This window comes from Echeneis naucrates, chromosome 21, assembly GCF_900963305.1.
Source record: "Echeneis naucrates chromosome 21, fEcheNa1.1, whole genome shotgun sequence".
Classification (NCBI taxonomy): domain Eukaryota; kingdom Metazoa; phylum Chordata; class Actinopteri; order Carangiformes; family Echeneidae; genus Echeneis; species Echeneis naucrates.
The window spans coordinates 9,609,285-9,619,785 of NC_042531.1; positions in this window are offsets into that span (position 1 = coordinate 9,609,285).

Consider the following 10,501-nt stretch of genomic DNA (forward strand, 5'->3'; position numbering starts at 1 on the left):
GCCCAGATGATGATAAACTTCAAGTAGAGAAAATATAAGTAGTTTGTGGCAGATCGTGGGTTTAAAGGATTGCACATTTAAAGACAAGGTTAAATCAAACAACCCGTGTTAACTACTACTTGACCCGTATGGTGGTAGAAACACTGAACAGTCCATGCCAGCAGTCACAGTCCTCTCTTCACCGCACTGATTTTCTTTTTACCGTGACGCAGTCAAGATACTTGGCATGTGGTGCCCTGGGAACAGGCGCTTCCTGTGGGAGCCCTGGGGAAGGGACCTGTATGATAACATGACATGTGAACCAGCACTGTATGGCCATGATAAGGATTCATCAGATACCAGAGTCCACCAAACAGACAGGGGAAGTGGTGATAAGGGGGCGGCCTTGCATTTGATTCACTTATTTGGTGGTGCCGAAGTTTGCAGTAATAACCTCAACAGTTTCTCATCTTACCTCCCGTTTTGTCATTTTTCTATGGCAAAAGGCAAAAGGCAAAACTTTTGGAAAAACCTTACAATATAGAGCTTTCTTTGGTTTCAAATCTTTCTAATTTCTAATATGTAATTAACACAATAACACATGTAAATCATATTCCTAAGTAAGGACTGCTCCTTGATAAGCTATGCAGCTTTCCAAGAGGCGCTTTATTGCTCAGTGCACAGCAGAAATATAACGAGCACTACACTGAGCATCCTGCTGGTAGGAATGCTCTTTAAGATCGCTGTCTCCCTGGAACAACACAGGTTTTCTGAAGGTGTGTGGGGGAGGTAATTTTTCGTGGTGATTTACTAGCTCAGTTTTCTAGTACTATCAGATTTAGAGAGAAACAGAACAGATTCAGTGGTAGGATGCAGATAAAAACCTGTGATGAGAATATGATGGCCAAAGCTCCTTCAAATAATACTTTATGAAGGGACCCAACATCAGCATTGCATGTACAGGTATGAGCATTAGTGGTTGGACTGGGACACTTGCTGGCAGGACATTACAAGGGAATCTCTTTTTCTGAACTGGTGTGGAAGAGGGGATGAGTCAGCAGTTGACTTTTGAGAGTTATGGCCACTAGATGGGAGAAAACAACCCATGTTTTTTCTTAAGAATCAGCCAAGACACTGAAAATTGTGTAGTATTAATGACTTATTTGTCCCATTTCACCACTGTCTCGAGTATTTCTGGAAAAATGCTTGATAAATTCAATATTTATATGTTCCAGACAAATATAATCCCTCCTGGGGCCCCAGGAGGACCTGACGGGTTGGAACCGTTGCTCTTGTTCACAGATACAGGATTTAAACACAAAGAACAATAAACACAATGTGAATTTGTGAGGCTTATGTCCTTTCAGTTCATGTTCAATTTAATTATTCTGGCAGATGTGTTGATTCAACATAATAAGAGGCTTTGTTTGCACTAAAAATTGACTGCATTTTGTGGACTAAATGAAGTCATTTCATACAGCAAATGTGCAAATCTGCTGACCAAAGTGAGACTTAATCCGGACTAAAACTGAACTCAAAGGCAACTTTAACTCCAGGTATCATCCTTCAATGGGATTTTATGGCTTATAATTTTAAAAGAAAATTTCAAATATGCAAAATATGTCATCTCACCAAAGGCATGTCTTTGCTCTGAGTCTGTCAGCAACAAAACTGAAATAGGCATTCTTGAAGTCAAACATGTAGCTGCTGTGCAACATGTTATAGGCAACTTTTGCTGACAGTAGCCCAAAAATATCAAATTCAAAATGTAAATGGAACGAGCATTGAATTATCAGCATGAGTTATCTTAGCCTTTAACTTCTGCAGTGCCTCATTTCTGTCACTTGTCGGTGCTGGTGCACCATTAGGCAACATTTACTGGGCTTCCTTGGCAGGAAAGATAGCTTTTGGAATTTGTCTTAGTGGGGCACTAGCGGGTTGTGGTGTGTGTCTTTCATTGGGTAATGTCTCAATAAACCGGAAAGGTTCACAGCAGAGATGCAAGATTCAAACTCTGTGACTCATCACAGAGCTCCCCTCTACCCCACCCCCATCATTTCCTGAAGATTGTACAGTCTGCGAATCAAACACAAGTATGCATCACGTGTAAATACATTTGGTGCAGACGTGAAACACAATGCATTTGTGAAAACTGAGACCTTAAGGCAAAAGGTGATTTTCAATTCTTCAAGTAGAGTGCAGCAATATCAGATTGGTGACTGCTATTATTACTCTGCTTACCATCTCTTCCATTTGATAGCACATATTCTTTACAGTAGAGGGGAAAAATGGGAGGGCTGGCTAGAGGAAAATGCAATCTAGATGTCTGACAAGCACTTGATTAACCACTCACAGAAGCAAGTCTCTGCATCAGGGCAAGGCCATGCCATCTCACATTTCCACTCAGCCTGATCCTTCAAACATTACTGGCTATAAGGTATTGATTTTTCATCCTTCTCAATATCCCCTTACCGTTAATAGAATTTACACCAGACTATCAGTGGTTCTAGTAGGCCTCCCCTCCCCTTACTGTGCTGCTGGGATAGTAGCACACAGAAAGGGCACACTCAAAGCTAGTCCTCCATTGGCTTTAGTTGTGAGCATCTACCTGAGGGACAAGACATGGAAAGTGACATTACAGGGAAAAATGAAATTTGCACTAATTTGGACAAAAACCAAGAGGAGCAGAGGTGAGTCTGAGGCACTTTAAAATACATATATATATATTTAACCTTGAAATTTTTAACAAGATAGATAATTTACAATATTTAAGGTGGGAATATGTTCCCCATCTGTATCGCACCTTTCAAGAGTCACTGCACCAGCATAGTTTGGAATTAGCTCATTTGCTAAATTTCTATCAATAAGTCCAACCTAAACAGAAATGTAAATTTTCTATGTCTGAGGTATAAAACCTGGACTAAAACTAAACTGTAACTATAAAACTAACAGTTTAAAGGATTTTTTCACCCCCGTTAGTAATTATTTCCATAATGATCTTTTAATTTGACTGAAATCGGTGGCAAAATCATCCATCCATCCAATCATCATCTATATCGTCAGGCTAATAGTTATCGTAATCCACAGCATTACAAATCATGCAAGCTCTTGCAGATGCTGGGAGCCCAGCCTGCAGTATGGCAGTGCTTCTGATTCAAGTGACAACGTCGGCTTGGTGACCTTAGCAGCTTTCCATGGGCACATTGATTTTTCTCCCACATTACAGATAATTGCTGGATGCTGCGAATCCTATCCTCCCAGGGTAGCAGGGAGGAGCTTCTGTAGTGTGTTGACACGAGGGTTGCTATCTGATTTGAGGAATGCGATATCCTGGGATCTCATCGACTACCATTGACTTCAGTGTACTTCCTGTCTTTGCTACGAGTATATTTTTCAGCGTACTGCGAGTTGTTTTTATGCTTGTTGGTTTTGTTAGTGATCTGTTTTGCTGACCTGAGAAGAAGTTCTGATAAATGATGATTAATGCAGGCACATTAAACTTAAATGTTAATGTTTGATTAAAGTAGCAAGAACACATTTCAGACTTTAATGAGACCAAGGGCTTTGTCCAAGCCTGTTAATGTGCTTCCAATGTATTTAATTAATTAAAATGAATGCCCTATTTTTTATTTTTTATTTTTTTTGTTACCCCCCAGCAATAATGATTCTTATTCTGATTCATGGCCAAATAATGTAAATGGCATTACTTGAATAAATGCAGTCGACAGCTCTTACAAATCCATCTGTAACCTTTATTGAGGGCCAAACAGTAGCGCTTATATAATATTATTATATTATTATGAGTTTTCCTGTTCTGCATGGAGAGACTCTCATTATTTTATGCAAATGACTGCATCTACTGTTTGTTCTGCTCCATAAAGTAATGAAAAAGTCACTTTCGCTGTTATTATGTGAGGCACAAATCTTCTTTGATGAACTAAAACTCTACTTGTATCTTCTTGCTTTTTATTTTTATTTCTTTTTTATGTGGATGTCACGGTACCTTTTGCTTTTGGTTATTTGTTTTAGCTACCATTTATTACTTATTTGGGAGTACTGCGATCTTTTCTGTGATCGTTTCCTGCGCCCTGAAGTGTATTTTGCTAATTAATCACAAATTCTGAACTGTGTATTGCAGCCATGTAAGCTGTCAGAACAATTTACAAAGAAGCATGCAGCTTCACATTGTTCTAAGGAAACAAATGAGCCATCCACCCACACACAGCGAATAGCACATTAAATCAGATGAGTCTCAGAACACACACTGCCTATCATCTAATCTTAGATCGTCACTGTTGTGACCCCAAGACAACATGCTAATGTGATTCTTAGTCTTGTACATTGTGCGGGGTTATTGCACAGTCACTCTAAGTGCTGTGGCCTATGTGTCACGGAAAAACAGGCCACTGATGAAGTGCACTAAGGCCCAGGGGCAAATGCTGGCCTCATGATTGGACAGATTCAAGTGCAGCATTTATCTCAAAGGTCTGCGTTGCCTGTTTTAACCCCACCTACCATTCCATGGTGGCCATATGGTCATATCTAGCTACAGTATACATGCATAAGGAGAAACACGCCTTGCACTGCACATATTACTGAAACAATAACACAATGCCGTACATATCATAGGGCACGTTTGATGGATTATGTGTTAAGACGTTTGTTTCCATTTTAACATGTTTACATAGGAGGATGAACTATTACAGACCGCTGTGTGGACATGGCATGGGATGAGTTATGCAAGCAGTTCCATTTGCTTGCAGAGGCAAAGACACGTGCCTCAGTTCATAACTAATGGAAGGCTGTGTATGCCATTCATGCATGAAAGAGTCTGCATGGCATAATCCAGTGTGAACTACCATGATGTTTAAATGCCGTGGCTTTATGGGTGAATGTGCTAAAAAGCCAAAAAGGCTGACGTGAACTATTTTTTATTTATTAGATTAAAAATATAGCCTGAAAAGCAGCATTATACAAAGAACAATCTGTGATAAGAAAATTATAAATATGTATTGTAAAGCAATACCTACCAGTGTATAACATTAAGGTTAAGATCTAATTCCATGGTTTATATGGGACTTAGGTTTGTCTCTGTTAAGGGTGACAGTTGGCAAGCAGATAGTGACAGAGTTTGGATTACGTTTGAAGCTTAATTTTTAAGCTCTCATGGATGATAAAACACATGCCATCTCCAAATGCCTCATACAGGAATCAGATTAATATTTCAGATACTCCAATTTAGATATGTACTGCAACTGATGTAAATAATACCGTCAGGATAAAACAGTGATGTCAGTGACTGCCCACCTGAGTCAGAAACTCAAATGTGCTTTAAATCTCCTGCTATGACCAGCAGACTTGAAATACCACAGGTGATTTTCACCCAAACAGAACACGTTTTTCATAAGAGCCTTGTTCAGTGAGGCAGCTTTAACTCGCACACCAACCCACTGGAGTCCAGCTGTTCACCATTGATCCCTCTGTGTTTTCTGATGCACTGGCCCGGAATGTGATGTTATTTCATTACCGAGGCAGAAGCGACATGCTCAGTCTCCTCCCCCGGGGCACCGGCCACTCACTTGGACGGGTGCACTACATGTAATCATAACTGAATGCCTTAGTCAGACAAGCTCAGTTGCCTATGGAAAATCCAAATCAAGCAGGGAGAAAATTCGGAGTGAAGAGAAAGGACGGGAGCACACATCAGTGAAAAGAGCCTTGAAAGGCCTGGACAACAAAAACTGAAACAAGTACGGCATTAAAGACATGTCATCAGCAATGGACCCAGACGACAATGACCTCGGCATCTTCACTGTCATTCAGTGAGTAGTGTGCTGTGGATTGGTACTAACTTTCTAATTCAGTCAGGGCTGATTACTGATCTCACAACTGTCGTATTTCTAAGATTAACTGCACTGCAATAGTAATGGGAAGCGTTTTGATTGAGCACCACATATGCAGGAAAGGGAGCCAAAGACAGTTTAACTTCTAATTTCAGACTGACATCAGTCATTCGGATGAGAATTGTTGACTGGCTCAATTAATGCTACGGCCAAACAGTCAAAGAGTTTTTGTTTGTGTAGTGTTTGGTATTACGGTGCGAGCTGGTGATTGAAAGTAATGGGCTGCCCATTTCGTCCTTTATTGCTCTATGTGCTGTGGGTTTGGCAAAGGCTTTCTTTGAGTTGCTGCTCTGTTGAAAATAACTGGTGTTTCTGAATTTTGCGCCTTTGCACATGAGTGGCAGTAGGAGGTTAAAACTGGCGTACGCTTCTATCGAGTTGGACACTAAAGCATTCATTTTGTGAGGCAGCAGATTTCACTGTCAACTTTTGAATTAATTAAATATCTAGAGGTGGCAGTTTAAGGGTCCATTTAGTATGCATGCTTATTTGATGGCTTGGAAAATGTAATTCTGCAATGGCTGATGTCTGAAGTCACTTCAGGGCAGCAAGAACAAGTTGATAACACACAGCAGATCAGCTCTTAAGTTGATATGGTGTCCTTGTTAGCAAAAAGTGAGTTATCTTTAAGCATTCACAGAGCAGCATTCATTGGGAGGTGTGTTACCAAGTCTAATAACTACTCTCATTTATGCTTTGGTTCTCTACCAACTCCAGATTGGAATATCAGGCGCTTCAATCAATAAATGCTTGACTTAATTAACCATTGGGTGCTAACCAGGTAGCGCACAGTGAGTTTTTGGAACTATTTTGTCCGAAATAGTTACCTTCTCTGACCAAAAAACAACCGACGCCATGAGCATGCCACGGTGTGACATTGTACACGTCGCTCACTGGCCCTTATGTAATCAAAGACGCTACAAGAATCAGTCGGTGTTTGAAAGTTAAGAGGCTCCTGATAACTGGGAAATTTTAGTAAAATCCAGAGCAGGCTATTTTTCTTTCTAATGTCATAGAGATCACTTTTAAGTTTTTTTTATAAAACAGGAGATTCTGACTGAAGAACCAATGTGAGTATAATTGTGTTGCAAAGTGTTTGGTTACATTGAAGTCCAGCAACACTTTAAAACAGCCAATTAAATTCATAATGTTTGTTTTTCTATGAGCTAATATAATATTGGGGGGAAAAAACTTGCCCATCTGCTCCTCCTTGTCTGTTGGGTCTCTTTAAATAATTTTATAGAGTTTGGTCTAGACCTGCTCTACATGTAAAGTGACTTGATGTAACTTTGTTATGATTTGGCGCTATACAAATAAATCTGATTTGATTTGATTTGATGTGATTTGATTCCTCACTAGTAGGCTCTGTGGTCACACAGACACTTTAAACTTGATATTTTACAAGTATACTTGAGGACCAAACTTTGAGAAAAGCTGCATTCAAGGATCTGTGTGTGTATTCTGTTAAACAGCAAACAAACAAAAAAGCATTAATTTAGATGTAGATTCATCAAACAAGTTAGTTGTAAGAGGAAGGCTATCCATAAGAATTCTAACCAAATGAAAGCTGTTTGTAGAGCTGTGACAGAATAGCAGTTGTTCTGCTCCTGGTTAATTGCCTACTGCATGCTGTGAAAGGCTACAGTTCAGCCTACAGTGACCCTCAACAGGAGCAGATGTCCAAAATGGATGCATGGATGAACGAACAGACCAAACATGACCTGCCGATGTACTCACATGAGCTCATTTATTAAACCTGCACCAGGCACACCGTTCCCGTGGTGTTGAGCTTCTCTGACATATAGTCATTATTGTTGTTAGTGTCCCAGTACCAATTTGAACTTCATCAGCAGATGAAGTGAAACTGCGTCACAATCTTTTCAAAGAATATTAAAACTCAGGGAGGGAACACTTTGCATCTTATTCCAATTAGTCACACTGCCGAGTATTCCCGGCAGAAACCCTGTTCAGATCTTTAGACTTCCACCTGAAAGCTGGTTTAATTCACTGAATAAATCAGCTGTGGCACAGTTAGCGTCACGCTAACAGAAAGTTGAGAGTCTGAGGCAGGTCATAGGCAGATACATGTTGACAAACAGACACAAACAAACAAAATGCAGCAGATGAGACAGTTAAGTGTGGCATCTGAGGGCAGTTTGCTGTAGGGACCGCTGACACACATGTGGCTGAGGTCCAGTGGCCACTAATGCTAAGTTGGGATCAGAGGGCAGTAAAAGCTACAGTCACATCACTGTGCCGCGTAGTTTTGTTTTTAATGCTGTGCAATCTGCAGTGTTGGAGCTCACATAAAAGCAGTCTTGTTTTGTCTGCTCTTCTGGCGCTTTTCAGTACTGAATGTATGTCCTTGGTATCCTGGACGGTTATGTCTGACTAATTTTAGCTTTAAAAGTCAAACAACGTGAGCCAAAAGCAGGACTTGCAAAATTTAAGCACTGCTGGGCTTTAAGTGGCCAAGTGTGCCAGAATGACTGAAATCAGCTGTTTTAAAAGGGGCTCAGAGGGGGGAGAGTTAGGGATCAGCAGGGCAGCGGGATTTTATCGGTCAAAGCTTCAGTCATAGTCTCCTTAGATCACGCTCCTGTCTGACCCTAATATCCTCTGCCCCTCATCTTGGCCTCTGGGCCACAAGCCCAAATGGACAAACATAACTGTCTAGAATACGCTGAGTCTCTCAAATCCTCCCGCCACATGACACTGTAGTTGCATTTGAAGCAGATTGTCGGACATGCTCGTCTCCTTGTGCTTCCCTGATGTCTCGTGTCTCCTCTATCCTTTTGTGTTTCACAATCAGATTCACGCAATGATTCACACCACAATTTCCAATCAGGTGACAGATGCAAAGATTTTATGCAAAAAACCTAAAATCTATCGAGAACAATCAGAGGGTTTTGTTTTTACCCATCCAGGGCCATCTTTTCCCTGACAGCGAACAAATCTGAGTCTGACCCTGAGTGGAAGTGACAACATTCTTTACTGCATGTATCACTCTCAGCAAATGCACACTGAATCAGCCCGCAGAGCCTTACAAGTTCTGGCATTTAAATATAGGATGGCTGCTACTTGACTGTGGAAGCAGTTACAAATCGTAGGTTGACATCCCTCAACCAGCATTTTATATCCGGCGTATTTATATTTATTTATTTACGCCAACCTGACGTTTTTATAGATCAGGCTGCTTGTTATTCTGCCAACCTCCCAGCAGAGATTTCAATGGAATGTAACGAAATTGGGAATACTCTCTTGTTAACCCTTTACTATAGAGAATTGTGTTTGTGCAGTTTACACATTGACTGTTTGAGCTGCATTTATCCATTACAGTAAATACGGGCATTCAAACACATGGTTAAACTAAATATTTGATGTGAGCCTTGTGGAGCTGCACGCGGGCACATCACAGATCGGGATAACAGAAAAAATTGTCTGTCTCACAGTTTGAACTTCCCTTTTATTAAAACTGTCTGAGCGAAATGAAGAAGTATCAAACCACCTTGAATCAAAGACAAGGCTAATTGTCACTTGGTGGTTTTTGACAGAGGTGACTCATCTATGCTGTTTGATTTATGGAGGGGGTCCCACCTCTTCCGGATAATAGACACGTGATTATTCTCGCTCTGGGGAGATGAGGCAAGGATATGATGTTGCGGGGCTTTACTTAAGTCTAATTATATCTTGCTTCAAAGTTTCTGGACTCACTTGCTCATTTATCACACCTGATGTGAGATGGAGAATCACAAACACACTGATACAGCATCTCACCTTACGCCAGATGAAGGAGGATGGAAATTTATGGAGATGTACTGTGATCTATAGACGTAACACAGAGGAAAGTCACTGGTTGGGGCATCTGTTATCATGCAGTCGACTTCTTGACGCACAATTAATCACAACAGCCCTCATCTTCTTCCCTCTGGACATCGATTAGTAACACAAACACATTTCCAATATGTATATTCTGAGCTTCCTTTGAGATCACCGCACTGTGTGTTTGTTTGTGTTGTATGGATTGCTAAAATGTTTGCAGGCCTGTCATGAATGGCCCCTTTGAGGGCACACATTTAGCAGCTGAATTGTTTCGAAAGGTCAGAACAAATGCAGTATACAGTATGGGCATCCTAATGTGCAGCTGTGAGGCAGAGACCTCAGCTGGGGAAGGGGACACATTTGGCCCTTCCATTTTTTTCCAGGTGCCCCCATTGCTCCTCTGTCGCTTTTACACGCGGGGTGCTTCTGTCATTGCAGAGCTCGCATGCTTTTCAACATTTTCCTGCTTCCTGGAAACATACCCACATGGTGCAGGATTGATGAGTCTAGCCTTTGGGGAGCTCTTGGAAATTGGCTACATCCTTTTGTAGCAATTCTTGAAGCCTTTGCTACACGCTCATACACACACACACACACACACACACACAAACACAGCAGACAACATCCTCACACATTCCTCTTTCCTCCACTCTCATCTCCCACCATCATCACCACCCCTGTCCCTCCCTCCCTGCCTCTGTCCCTCGCTCTGGCTCTCTCCCTGCCTCTCTCCAAAGCTGTTGTTACTGTGTGGCTTCCCCACATCATTCCACCGCGATGGAAATTAAATGAAGGTG